At 57.4% G+C, this 12,699-nt stretch overlaps 2 protein-coding genes across 2 annotated transcripts in view; both read left to right on the forward strand.

The window, feature by feature from the left end:
- SULT4A1 (sulfotransferase family 4A member 1) overlaps positions 1-12,699 on the forward strand; it is a 996,812-nt gene that overhangs the window by 485,235 nt on the left and 498,878 nt on the right. The gene's annotated exons all lie outside the window — the stretch shown is intronic.
- Positions 12,128-12,699, forward strand: part of SHISAL1 (shisa like 1) — an 81,987-nt gene continuing 81,415 nt past the window's right edge. Inside the window, exon 1 of the mRNA XM_050806124.1 lies at positions 12,128-12,192. The gene's annotated coding sequence lies outside the window, so the exon portion shown is untranslated. The remainder of the gene's footprint in view (positions 12,193-12,699) is intronic.

The following is a 12,699-nucleotide window of genomic DNA, read 5'->3' on the forward strand; positions in this document are numbered from 1 at the left end:
CAGCTCTACTGACCAAAGGTGCTAGCCTTTTGTCTTGGGCAAGTCACTTTCCAGCCGAAGTTTCTTTGTTTGTGAGATGGATGTGGTGATGATAGCGCCCACATTACAGCCATTGAGATGTTTCTGAAAGGCACACAATTGCGCCCAGCACGCGGCTCAAAACAGCGGCTGTGGTTACTGTCATGGATGATGACACCAAGTGCCTAGCAGAGTGCCTTGCACACAGCAGGTGCTTAAGATACAGCAGCAGTGATTGTGATAAGTGAAATATCAAACCATAGGTACTGACCGCTAGTGGGGGCAGGCGGTGAGGACTGCAAAGCAGAGGCCCTACTGTGTGCCAGGCTTTGTGGTCAGTCAGTCAGTTACCACTGACCAACCGTCCCAGGTCCCTAAAAGGGAGGAACTGTGGGCCCCATTTCAAAGATGAGGAAATTGAGACTTACAAAAGGAAAGCGTTTTGTCCAAGGGGATGCAGACAGGAGGCAGACCCAAGAGTCTGACTGCAAATCTGTAATTGTTGCATTGAAATGAAACATGAAGGTGGCAAGGAGGTTCACTGCACAGGGGCCTTGGGTAACTCACCGGACCCTTGGACCCTCTATTTTCTCATCAGTAACTGGGGCTCATGCTGCTGGTCCTAGAAGGTTGCTCTAGCAATCCAGGGTTCTGGGGTTCCATCTTTGCAAATGGTGCTCTCAGATATTCCCATGGTGCCCTGGGGCAGAAGGCAGCCCATCCTCTCTCTTGGCCTGGGCTCCAGTACCCGGCATCACATTCTGGGGGACCTAGAGCAGGATGTCAGCAAACCTGACCGCAGAGGGCCTGGTCCCTCATGGGGCCTGATCCAGGATGGAGAGACTGAGAGAGGCAGCTCCTGGACACCAAGATGAAACCTTGCTTTCTCCAACTGAGAAACGTGTTGGCATAAATGATTCTGAACCTGGAAATCCAATCCAGCACAGGCAACATCTTCCACTGACCAGCTGTGTGGCCCTGGACGGGGTACTTAACCTCTCTGATCCTTCCTATCCTCAGCTGTAACAGTGCAAAAATAATCGTGCCTTGCTCATGGTGGGCTGGTGGCGCTTATGAGAAAATGTTTGTAAAGGCCCAGGCCTGGCAGGAGGTTTATGAATCCAGGCTCTGGAAGCTGGAGTTTCCTTTCCTTTCTCCTCTTCCAAAGGAATCAGGGTTTGGCTGGTCCCGATTTGCCTGGGAGCCCTTGGACAGGGTCTGTGGAGTGTCCCAGGCCTGTGACCATAGGAACATCTCCCCTGGCTTCCTCACCCCAGTCTCACCCTGTCTGGCCCTTGGGCATCTCTGTGGATGGTTCTGGTTCATCTCGGATGTTGACTAGTGACCAGACTGTGGCTGGCAGGTGCCCACACAGGCTTGGGCCACCTGGCCAGGGCCACGGCCCCCACCCTGCCGCTCAGCCCCAGGCTGGCCTCCCCACAGCTGGGAGCCTCACAAGAACAGAATTCAGACAGGCGCTGGAACCTGCCGCCAAAGCCTCTTCTTTCCCTGGGCTTTACGGAAACAATGAGATTTTGCAATAACAAAGGTTGCTCCGTGAGGCCAAGCCAAACAATTTACAAGATTGGGAGAGGCTGCTCAGCGAAATCAAAGAGGCCTGGAATTCCAGCCTGGGCCATGGGGGCCTGAGCTGTTGAATCCCAGATAACCTGCCTCTTGGCGCCTGGACTAAACCAGCCAGAAGCCAGTGCTGTACGGAGCCTACCAGAGCCTCCCACTGCGAGCTGGAGGGACCGGACCAGCAATGAGCACAGAGCAGGGGACGAACCAAGGCCTAGAGAGGCAGGCCCAGGATAAGCTCCCACCCCAGAGCTCTCGACTCTGTTCTTTGTTGCATTGAGGTCAAGAGTAGAGGCTTAGGGCAGGGGCTAGGGAGGAAGAGATCCAAGTTCAAATCTCGGCTGTGCCACTGCCAGCTGTGTGCCCCTGGGCAAGTCCCCTAACCTCTCTGGGCCTGTTTGATTTTGTAATCTGTTAATAGGAAATGCATAGAAGTGACTCCTAGGATGGTTGTGAAGATTCAGGCAAACCATCCGAGTGACAGTGTGAGGCACAGAACCCCTGGTAAGTGGGGGCCCTCGTTCGGCTTCAGTTAAACAGTGTTCTGCCAATACTCTGTGCCTAGCCCAGGAAGAGTGACGAGAGAAGGTGCACTCCCTGTCCTCAAGGAGCTGGTAACCTGGTCAGAGAAAAAAGGTAGCTCTTAATCTCAGAGGGGCCATGTGACTCGTGCAGGGCACACAGCTACAAAGTTGAGGCTCCTGTCCAGCCTGGGCCACCTTGCTCCACCTCGGGGATGTAAAATGACTGGTCTACAGAGCAGAGCCCTCACCCTAGTGTCCCAAGACACAGGCTCTGAGAAGGAGTTTCCCAGCAGTAGCACGAGCATCTGCATCAGCCTCCTCAGATTTCTGCCCAGCTCTACCTCTCATGAGCTGTGTGACCTCCGGCCCATGACACAACCTCTCTGAGAAGAGGGTAGAACCTGCCTGTACTCCCTGCATGGATGCAAGGCATGAGCAGGTGTGGAGGGTGCTCGGGGACTCCCGCACACACCAAAGATCCTGCCTGTCGTCGCTGTTGTTATTACTGTATTATTCCGGGGCCTGCTGCAGGGTAGGTGGGGCTCTGTGCAAGTGAGGCTCATCGCTGGGTGCTCAGCTCCACCTGCCAATTGGCACCATCTAAATTCTCACCGTCCCAGGCTGGGTTTCAGATGCTTGGCGGTAGGATGCAGCGAGCTGTGACAGCCGCCAGCTGCACAGATGCCAAGCCCAGGTTAGACGCACAGCGCCGGGGAACAGGAGTGGATTCTGCCATTCCCCCTGATGAACCTGATGCCACAGAGCTGGGGGGCAGGGCTGAGCATCTGAGCTATGGTGGGGACCTCTCACTTCCCCCTGGACAGAACCTCTGCCTCCTGTGAGCCAGCCTGGGCTGAGGCCAGCCATCACTGTCCCCGATTTGCAGAGGAGGACACAGGGCGGCAGGAGGTAGCCAGTCCACCTGGTCCAGGTCCCCAGCTGCTATGTGGGGTGCCAGGAGGCAAGCCCAGGACACAGCCACAAAGCCAGAGCCAGGGCCCTCATTCACCGGCCCCTCCCTCTGCTTGAGAGCCACTGTTCTAGCCTCACCTCTATCCGCAGCTCCTTGCCTGGGAAACTGTTGACAGCACTGACAAATAGCACCTACCCCATCTTACGATGTAATGCGCATCACGCGCTGAGAACAGCCCGGTGCTACCCGAGCGGGGCTTATCATCAGTGATCGTCTACAGATAAGGAAACTGAGGCCACGTACAGCCTGCATCCCTGGGGTCTCTTGTGTTTCAGCTTCAGGAAATGAAGTTGGTGCTCCCCAATCCCCCAGCCCTTCTGGCTCCGCGTCACCCCCTCGCAGCCAATGTCTTCCCGGTGTGCCTGGGCTGCCCAGTGTTCCCTGACCCAGGGGCATCTCCATGCTCCCTGAGCCCTAGGACTGTGGGCGGCAGACAGGTCTGCCCAGCTGCCTCTGGAGTCCAGGCATTTCCCTGGGAGCTTGGTCCATTGTGAGACTCAGCTGCCCCCAGCACATAGCAGGGCCCCCGCAGCCAACCTTCTCCAAAATGATGGGGACGATGTCTTTTCTTTCCCACGTTGAATGCCAAACCACGGGGAGCCCAGACTTCATCCTGAAGGCTACCCATGGAGGGTCTGTAAGCAGAGGAGTGGCAATGTCAGGGGCTGCCCCCTGGGGGAACAGTGGAGGATGGGTTGTAAGACTGCACCCCGTTAAAAAGGCGTTAGCACAAGTGGTTGCTGAGGATGTGGGTTTTTCTATTGCTGCAAAACATAACAAACTGCCACAAACTTGGCCTCTTAAAACACCACCCACCTGCTGTTTCATAGTCCTGGAGGCCAGAAGTCTGCGCAGGCTCAGTGGGTTCTCCACTTAGGGTCTCACGAGGCTGACCTCAAGGTATCAGCCAGGCCGGGCCCTCACCTGGAGGCTCCTGGGCTCATCCGGAGGTGTCGGCAGAATCCAGCTCCTTGTGGCTGTAGAACTGAGGTCCTGTGTCCTTGCTGGTGTTGGCTGGGGGCTCTCAGCTCCTCACCGCCTTGTCCCGAGACCCCTGCACCCCACTGCCTCATGCCCACGCCTTTCACCCCAGGTCTCTTGGGCCCCAGCTGCTGTCACCAGTGAGAGAAAATGCTCTGCTTTTAAAGGACTCATGTGATGAGGTCAGCCGAGCCAGATCATCTCTTAAGGTCTGATTAGTCACCTTCATGACACCTGCAAAGTTCCTTTCTCAGTGCAGTGTAATCACAGGGGAACACTAGGGAGGAGGGTGTGGCTTAGAGCCGGGCCTGCTGCATGCACTTTGTTTGCAGACAGAAGCCCCCTCTTGCCTCCTGCCAGGCCTGGAAGAGAAACTTGTGTTTACACGTGTGACCAACAGGGAGGTGGGCAGGCCAGAGAGGAGGAGCTGGCAGACTGTTTAACCCCCAGGGATGAGATGATGGCCTTTGGCAAACCCCACTGCTGGCATCTGTATAGTGCCTCTGACCTGCGAGCTTCCCAGACCCTGGCACCCAGCTCACCACTCCTTCCAAATCTGTGGGACCACAGTCAGCTATGGCAGTGATGCCTGCACACAGAGCAACTACTATGTGCTCAGCCCCAAGCAGTCAAGACTCACAATACAGCAGCCACCAAGATTCAGACTCAGCTCTCGCCCCACAGCCAGCACCCTAACCAGTGGGCAGCCCTGCCTCCCTGTGACCTGTTCCTATAGCCACAGGGAAGCCATGGCTTTGCTGTGACACGAGGCTCCTGTGGTCATCCTGTGGTCAGTTAGGAGAGCAGGGAGCAGGGACAGGCAGCCAGCCAGCCCCACCCACTGGCAAAGGCACAAGGGCAGCAGTGACAGAGCCAGCCTCACATTTCAGAGGAGGCCAGGGCTGGGAGGCAGAGGCCTGGCTGTTGGCCAGCTCCTCTTTCCCTCCCAGGGTCCTGGGCGGAGTCTCCCCACCTCACAGCCTCCACCTCCTCCCAGGTAAACAGGTGGAGTGAACACAATGCCCTCCAGGACCCACCAAAGTGCTTCCTCCTGCCTGGAATTGATCGATAAATAAGGAAACAGAAGCTCAAAGAGGCAACAATTTGCCGCTGCCTTGTCTACCCTACCCAAGGATCAGAGCAACCACCCAGTCCAGGGCACTGCCCAGCCTGGCCACACCCTTGCTGGAGGACTTTGAGGGGGTAGGGTGCCTCTAAATCTCTCTGAGCCCTCGATTTTGAATTTAGGAAATGGGGGCTGGGGGACTGGAACCCCTTGGAGGAGGAAGGGGCTGGGGGTGGTCCTTGGGAGGGTGGGGGGCTGCTCCCCAAGGAAGTGGGGGAAGGTGAGGGAACATGTTGAGACCAGGGACCAGCTGGTTCTGCCACACCGGAGCCCCCTCCCCCTGCCCGCCGCAGGGTCTTGGCCTCCAAGCACCACCCTCTCAGAAAGGAAAGGGCGCGATGCCTCGTGTCCCCGACTCCCGATTAAATGGCTGCAATTTTGATGTGGCAGGTGATCTTCTCGGGAAGCCTGGCTTTAAATTTAGCTCCCTCCCCAGCCAGCCCTTTGAAAAGGCTGCTCTCCACCGAGGGAGAGAGCATGACTCATCGCCAGGCCGCCCGTGAGCAGTCGAGTTTGCGGGGGAGCAGGCCTCCCGAAGGCAGAGAAATAGTAAATAGGGATGGAGGATGAAGCCACGACAGATGTGGGGCGTCGGGCGCGGCCCGGCACGCAGTAGGTGCCCAGAAATGGGGCAGGGGAATGTCTCCCAGGGCAGTCTGCATAGTCACCTGCCCGTGCCTCCTCCAGTGCAGCCGGGCGCAGAGACGCAGCAGTATTTGTTGAATGGTTGGTGGATGACAGCTTACATGCTTACATGCTCCGTCTCACTGGACTCACACAATAGCCCCGAGCCTATGCCCTCACCTGCCTCAGCAGGCGCCCAGAGGGCGGAAGGCTGAAGAGTGCTCCCCTGCCCCCAAAGATATCCGCATCCTAATCCCTGGAACCTGCCAGTGCTACCGTATAAACGGCAAGCAGGAAATAAAGGACTTTGCAGATGGGGTTGAGCGGAGGATTTTGAGATGAGGGGATTATCTGGGATGATCTGGGTGGGCCCTAATGCAATCACAGGCATCCTTATAAGAGGGAGGCAGAGGGAGCATCCGCCCCGAGGCTGTCGGAAGAGGAGTGCAGGGAGATCTGAAGATGCTGCCCTCCAAGACCAGGTGATATCGCTGCAAGCTGAGGGTGCCACCAGAGGCTGGAAGGGGCCAGGAGGGTCCTCCCCTGGAGCCTCCAGGAAGTGCGGCCCCGCCCACCCCAGGATTGTGGCCCAGGGTTACCCATTTGGTTTCAGACTCTGGAAATGTAAAGTTGGTGGTCATCTGACGGGGGCAGCACAGGACACGAGAGAAATGGATAACATTAGTCATGGTCATACAGCTGGTGAGTGGCCAAGCAGAGATCCAAACCCAAATCCATTCAGTTCCAAAGTCCACACTTCCCTGCTCACCCCTCGGACTCCTGGAAAAGCAGAAGAGACGTTGATGAGACCAAGAACCCAAGAAGTGCCAAGCATTGATTTATTTTGGGTTAATCGACAGGACCATTGCCTGTTATGATCTTGTCTCTCGTCTAATCCTCACACTGACCCTTTGAGGTCATTCCCATTATGCAGATGAGGAAACTGAGGCTCAGGGAGGCAAAGTAGTTTTGTCCAAGGTAGGGGAGCCTGTGCTAGAGAGAGAAGGTGAAGGTGCAGGGCTCTGGAAGTACTGCGGAGGGCAGCCCAGCCCAGCACATAGTGGGCCTGTCATGGGGTTTTGAGGAGGCCATGGAGTGACCACCCAGGACAGCCACCGTGGCTTGCAGGTTTGACATGGCTGGAGCTCCGGCACCTGACTGCAGAGGAGGCTGGGCAGGTGCGCTGGGCCACAGGCACAGGAAGAAGGGATGGAGTTTCATCCTGTAGGAGATGGAGTGATGGAGCCTTAACATTTGTGCTGTCACCAACCCGACTTTAAGCTTTAGGGCAGGGACCTTTTCTGGTCTCTGGGTGTCCAGCACTGACCTGGGACAGGCACAGAGCCCCGCCCACTGGCAGGTGAAGGGCGGTAGGGAGGGACAATGAGGGGGAGGGGCTCCACTAAATGGTGACGCTTTCCACATGCCCTGAACACACCACACACATACATACACAGACACACACAGCACACATACACCACACACAAACACTACACACACACCACACATATACACAGAAACATTACACACCACACAGACATACACCACACATACACACACACACCACACACATAGACACACACACCATACACACACACACCATACACACCACACATACACACACACCACACACAAACACCACACACACACACCATGCATACACACAGAAACACACACCAAACATACCACACACAGATATACCACACATACACACAGATACACAGACACCACACTTACCATACATACACACACACCACAAATACACATAGACACAAACATCACACGCACACACACACCACCACCACACATACACGTGGAAAACATGCACGAACACACTCACCATATGGAGATTCCAGACATGCGCACCCAAAAAAGGGAGATGCCTCATTCCACCACCCCCGCATGCCAACAGCCATCGCACACCCCAGCACACACACCACTCATTCACACCATCCACTCACACACACACACACACCATTCACTCACACCCTTACACACACACACCCTCACCACTCACATCTCACACACACCCTTACCACTCACATCACACACACACACACACCACTCTCACAATCACACACACCACTCACATCCTTACACATACATAGATACCACACAACCCATACACCACACACTACTCACACCTCACACACACACATACACTTGCACCCCCCACACCACTCACACGCTTACACACCCACTCATATACACACCTACACACATGCCACATCCCCACACTGCTTACATCCTCACAGACACACCACAAACCCCACACACAGCACACACAGCCCTCACACCCTCACACACACCAACTCATACACGCACACACCACATCCCCACACTGCTTACACCCTCACAGACACACCACAGACCCCACACACAGCACACACAGCACTCACACCCTCACACACACCAACTCATACACGCACACACCACATCCCCACACTGCTTACACCCTCACAGACACACCACAGACCCCACACACAGCACTCACACCCTCACACACACCAACTCATATACACACACCACACCCCCACACTGCTTACACCCTCACACACCAACTCATATACACACCACATCTCCACACTGCTTACACCCTCACAGACACACCACAGACCCCACACACAGCACACACACAGCACTCACACCCTCACAAACACCAACTCATATATACACACACCACATCCCCACACTGCTTACACCCTCACAGACACACCACAGACCCCACACACAGCACACACACCCTCACACACCCTACACACACCACCACACACTATTTACTCGCACCTTCACACACACACCTCACACACACCACGAACCACCACACACACCACTCACACTGACATACACAGACACCACACACACACACCACTCACACTGACATACACACACACCACACACACCCTGAGACGCACACATTGACGCACATCACTCACATATATATATCATACTCACATATCTTCACACACACAACACACCCCACTCACACTCTCATATACATACACATACATACACATTCACAAACACACCACACACACCACAGACCACAGACTAACCATACCACATACACACAATGCACACATACAACACACACAACACAATTTATACTCACATACCACATGACACACAACACATATAACACAACACTCATACACACACACACATAGAACACACACACAGCACACACTCTCAACAGTCCTATGTATACTCATAGACATACACATCTCACACATACCACACACACCACACACTATGAACACACATCACACACCTCATATACAGTACCACACAGACACACAACACACACAAGACACATACACCACTCATACACTCATATGCACACACATACACACAAAACACCACTCACACATATACACACAGCACACACACAAAACACCACTCAGATTCTCTCATACACACATACATACTCACACATGTACCATACACATACCCCACTCATTTAATATGCATTCACAGAGCACACATAGTACATGCACACACCAAACACCACGTACAAATCACACATACAACACACACATCACTCACACAACAAACACAACACACAACACACACATACACTACACACCACACACACAGACACCACACACACAACACACCCCATCCCAGCAACACAGGCGGCCTGCTGTGACGCCCTGACACCTCCTCCCCTCGCTTAGCCCGCATCCCTCAAAGCTGAGTGTCCCTGGCGTTGAGAGCCTAAGACACAGTCCCTGCTAGGGCACAGATGACAGGCACCTCTCCAGCATGACAGCCAAAATCAGATGGGACAGTCTGGTAGGCACCTCCCAGCCCCACCACCACCAGCACCCGGCACTTCCACCTGTTCCATGGCCTCTCTGGGCCTCAGTTTCCTCTGTCCCCCTCTTGGGATATTTGCCAGGTGCCAGGAGAAGTACCTCATGGGCCTAGTCTCATTTAGTCCTTGAGACACCCCGTGCAGGAGGTAGTGCTGGGATCTCTTCAGGAAAGAGAACTGGCGTTCAGGGAGCTTCTGTGCTATGCCTAAGGCCACCTGGCCAATTAGGGACAAAGTGCCGCCTTGCTACAAATCCCATGAGCCTTCCCACTGGGCAACAGTGCCTGCCCCTGTGGCCAAGCAGGTGCTGCCTCCCTGAGCCCTCGCTGTGGCCCTGACCTCGCCCTGCTGGGGCATTCATGGGGGCCCCCTGCCCCTCCCATGAGCAGGGCCCACATCAGCTCCCTTGGGGGAGATTCAGTGTCCTGCCTGGGCAGCTGCTCAAGCCAGGTCCACTGAGGAAAGGAAGGCATGGACACCTGTGAGACAGGTGGGGAAATCGAGGCACTCTAACAGTGCAGGCTTCCTAGCGTGGGCGCCCTGGCACCATTCCCACTGTCCTGCTGGGTGCCTCGGGCACGAGGCTGAGCCTCCCTCTTATCCTTGAAAGGGGCCCAGGATGTGGCATCAGAAATGCCATCGGGACTCCCAGCTCCATCAATGGGTCATGTACAAGCTGTTGCCAGGCACCTGCCGCTGTCTCTGGTTCCTCCTCAGTAAGGAGAGGGTGCAGTGCTTGCCTTCGGTGCCTTCTCTTGATGTTCACCCAGGTACCTGTGAGGGGCCAAGGCTGAGGGACTGGGCCTGCAGGGTCAGGCAGACCTGGGCTTGAGCCCCGATTCTGCCCCGAGCTGACTGTGTGGCTCAGAGCAGGTGTCCTAACCTCTCTGAGTCCCAGTGCCTCTGCTGTGAAGTGGGGAGGACGCTGCTCAGCACTGTGGCGAGGAACAAATAAAGAATAAAGACGACACCAAGTATAAAGGGCTCAGCCCAGTTTCTGGTGCGGTTCCATCAATGTTTAGAAAAGTGAAATGAGGGCCACCATCTCAGGAGACCCAGGTGGGAGAATCTTGGGGCCAGTCCTCCAGAGGCTCCCTTCTTCCTCCTAAAATCAAGAATTGATAAAAGATCTTTGTCTCCATTCTCTCTTGGGGCCCTTGACGAGGCTGCAACCTTCTCCCCACAAGACCTCTTTACAACCGCAGGTTTCCGGCCAGGGACAGAGGAAGGTGGGGAAACGGGGGCTCACTGGCTTTGAGGCCACAGAAGGGCAAGTACAGCCTTGTCCCACAGGTGAGGGGTGAAATGGGGGGCAGACTGGAGCTGCGGGGCTGCTGGGTGGAGCGGGGAGCAGGAGCCGAGGAGGGGACCCCATGCAGTGGCCCAGGAGGGTCGGGAAGTGGGGCCTTTCCCACAGGAAACCCTGGCAGAGGAGCCTGTCTCAGGCAAAGGGTTCTTGGCCCAAGCTGACCGTGACCCTGATCCCCCTGGCCAGGGTGTGGCTGGCGGGAATAACGTGGCCCCAAGACAAAGCAGGTGTGTGTTAGAAGGAGATGGGAGGACTGAAGAGTAGGAAACTGGGGTGGGAAGAGGAGAGGAAAAGGGAGTGGGAAGGAAGGAGGGAAGGAGGAGGAAGGAACAAAGAGGAGAGGAAGAACGGAGAGGAAGGAAGGAAGGAGGAAGGGAGGTAGGGAGGGAGGAAGGAAACCGGGCAGGAAAGCGGGAAGAGGAAAGGGAAAAGTAGAAGGAAGGAAAAGGAGGAGGAAGGCGTGAAAGAACGACGGAAAGGAAGTAAAAAGAGAGAAAGTGAGAAGCCACCGCAAACAGCAGGAGGGGAGAAAGAAAGAGCCAGAGGGGGAGAAAAGAGACTGCGAAAGAAAAAAAATGAGAGGAGGACGCAGAGAGAGGGAGAGAGAGAGGGAGAGAGAGAGAGAGGAAGGGAGGAGAGAGGAAGGGAGAGAGAGGAGAGCGCAGGACGCGGCGGGTAGGGCGGCGGGAGCTCGGCGAGCCCGGGCGAGGGGGCAGCAGAGGGCGCGGCGCGGAGCGAGCGCCAAAGAGTGAAGTGGGCAGCGGCGGCGGCGGCGAGCGCGGGGCCCGGCGAGCATGAGCGCGGCGGCGGCGGCGGCGGCGGGCGCGGCGCGGGGCTCGGGGCCGGCGGGCGGCCGGGCGGCGCGGGCCGCCGAGTAGCCGCGGGCGGCGACGGGGCATGCGGCCGGCCGCCGGACCCCGAGCCGTACGCGGAGCCGGAGCTCCAGCCCCGACACCAGCCCCAGCCCCGGCCCCGGCCCCGGCCCCAGCCCCAGCCCCAGCCCCGGCCCCAGCCCCAGCTCCGCGCCGCGCCCGGCGCGCCTAGAAGCGGGCGCCTTCCGAGCGCCGATCCAGGAGCCCGGAGTCCCCGCGTCCCCGCAGCCCCCAGAAGCCGGACAACTGTTGCGGCGGCGGCGGGGGCATCGCGGGGGCGTGGGCAGCCCCCGCACCCCAGCAGGCGGCTCCCGCGGGCGCCGGCTCCCGGCTACGGAGCGAGGAACGAGCGGGCGGCGGGCACGAGGTGAGCTGCGCCCCGGGGCGGGCAGGGCGGGGGCCGCGCGGGGGAGGGGCGCGCCCGGGCCGGGGTCCGAGCGCGGCGTGGAAAGGGGCCGGGGCGGAGCTCTTGGCGGAGGAGAGAGTCTGGGCGAGTGGGGGGCGGGGTCTGCGGCGCGGGGCTCCGGAGAAGGGGTGAAGGGTGGGCGCACTGGGAGAGGCGGGTAAGGGTCATATGACTGGGGTCCGGGGCTCTTTAGAAAGGGGCTGGGGACGACCGGAGAAGGGTCTGGGGGCAGGAGCCCTGCGGGACATCCGGTGTTCGGCACTGGGGTCCGCGCCGGCGCTCACCAAGGTCGGGGTCGCTGAACCTTGGAGAAGAAGGGGCCGGGTTGCGAAGAGCAGTCCGGGGCGCACCGTGCCGGGACGCGGCGGCCGGGACCAGAATCCGCGTCCGAGGTGGGGACTGGCTTCCGAGAACCGAGTCGGGGAGCGCAGTGAGCTGGGAGCCCCGTGCGGGCTGCACAGGGACTGA

Source organism: Macaca thibetana, chromosome 10, assembly GCF_024542745.1.
Source record: "Macaca thibetana thibetana isolate TM-01 chromosome 10, ASM2454274v1, whole genome shotgun sequence".
NCBI lineage: Eukaryota > Metazoa > Chordata > Mammalia > Primates > Cercopithecidae > Macaca > Macaca thibetana.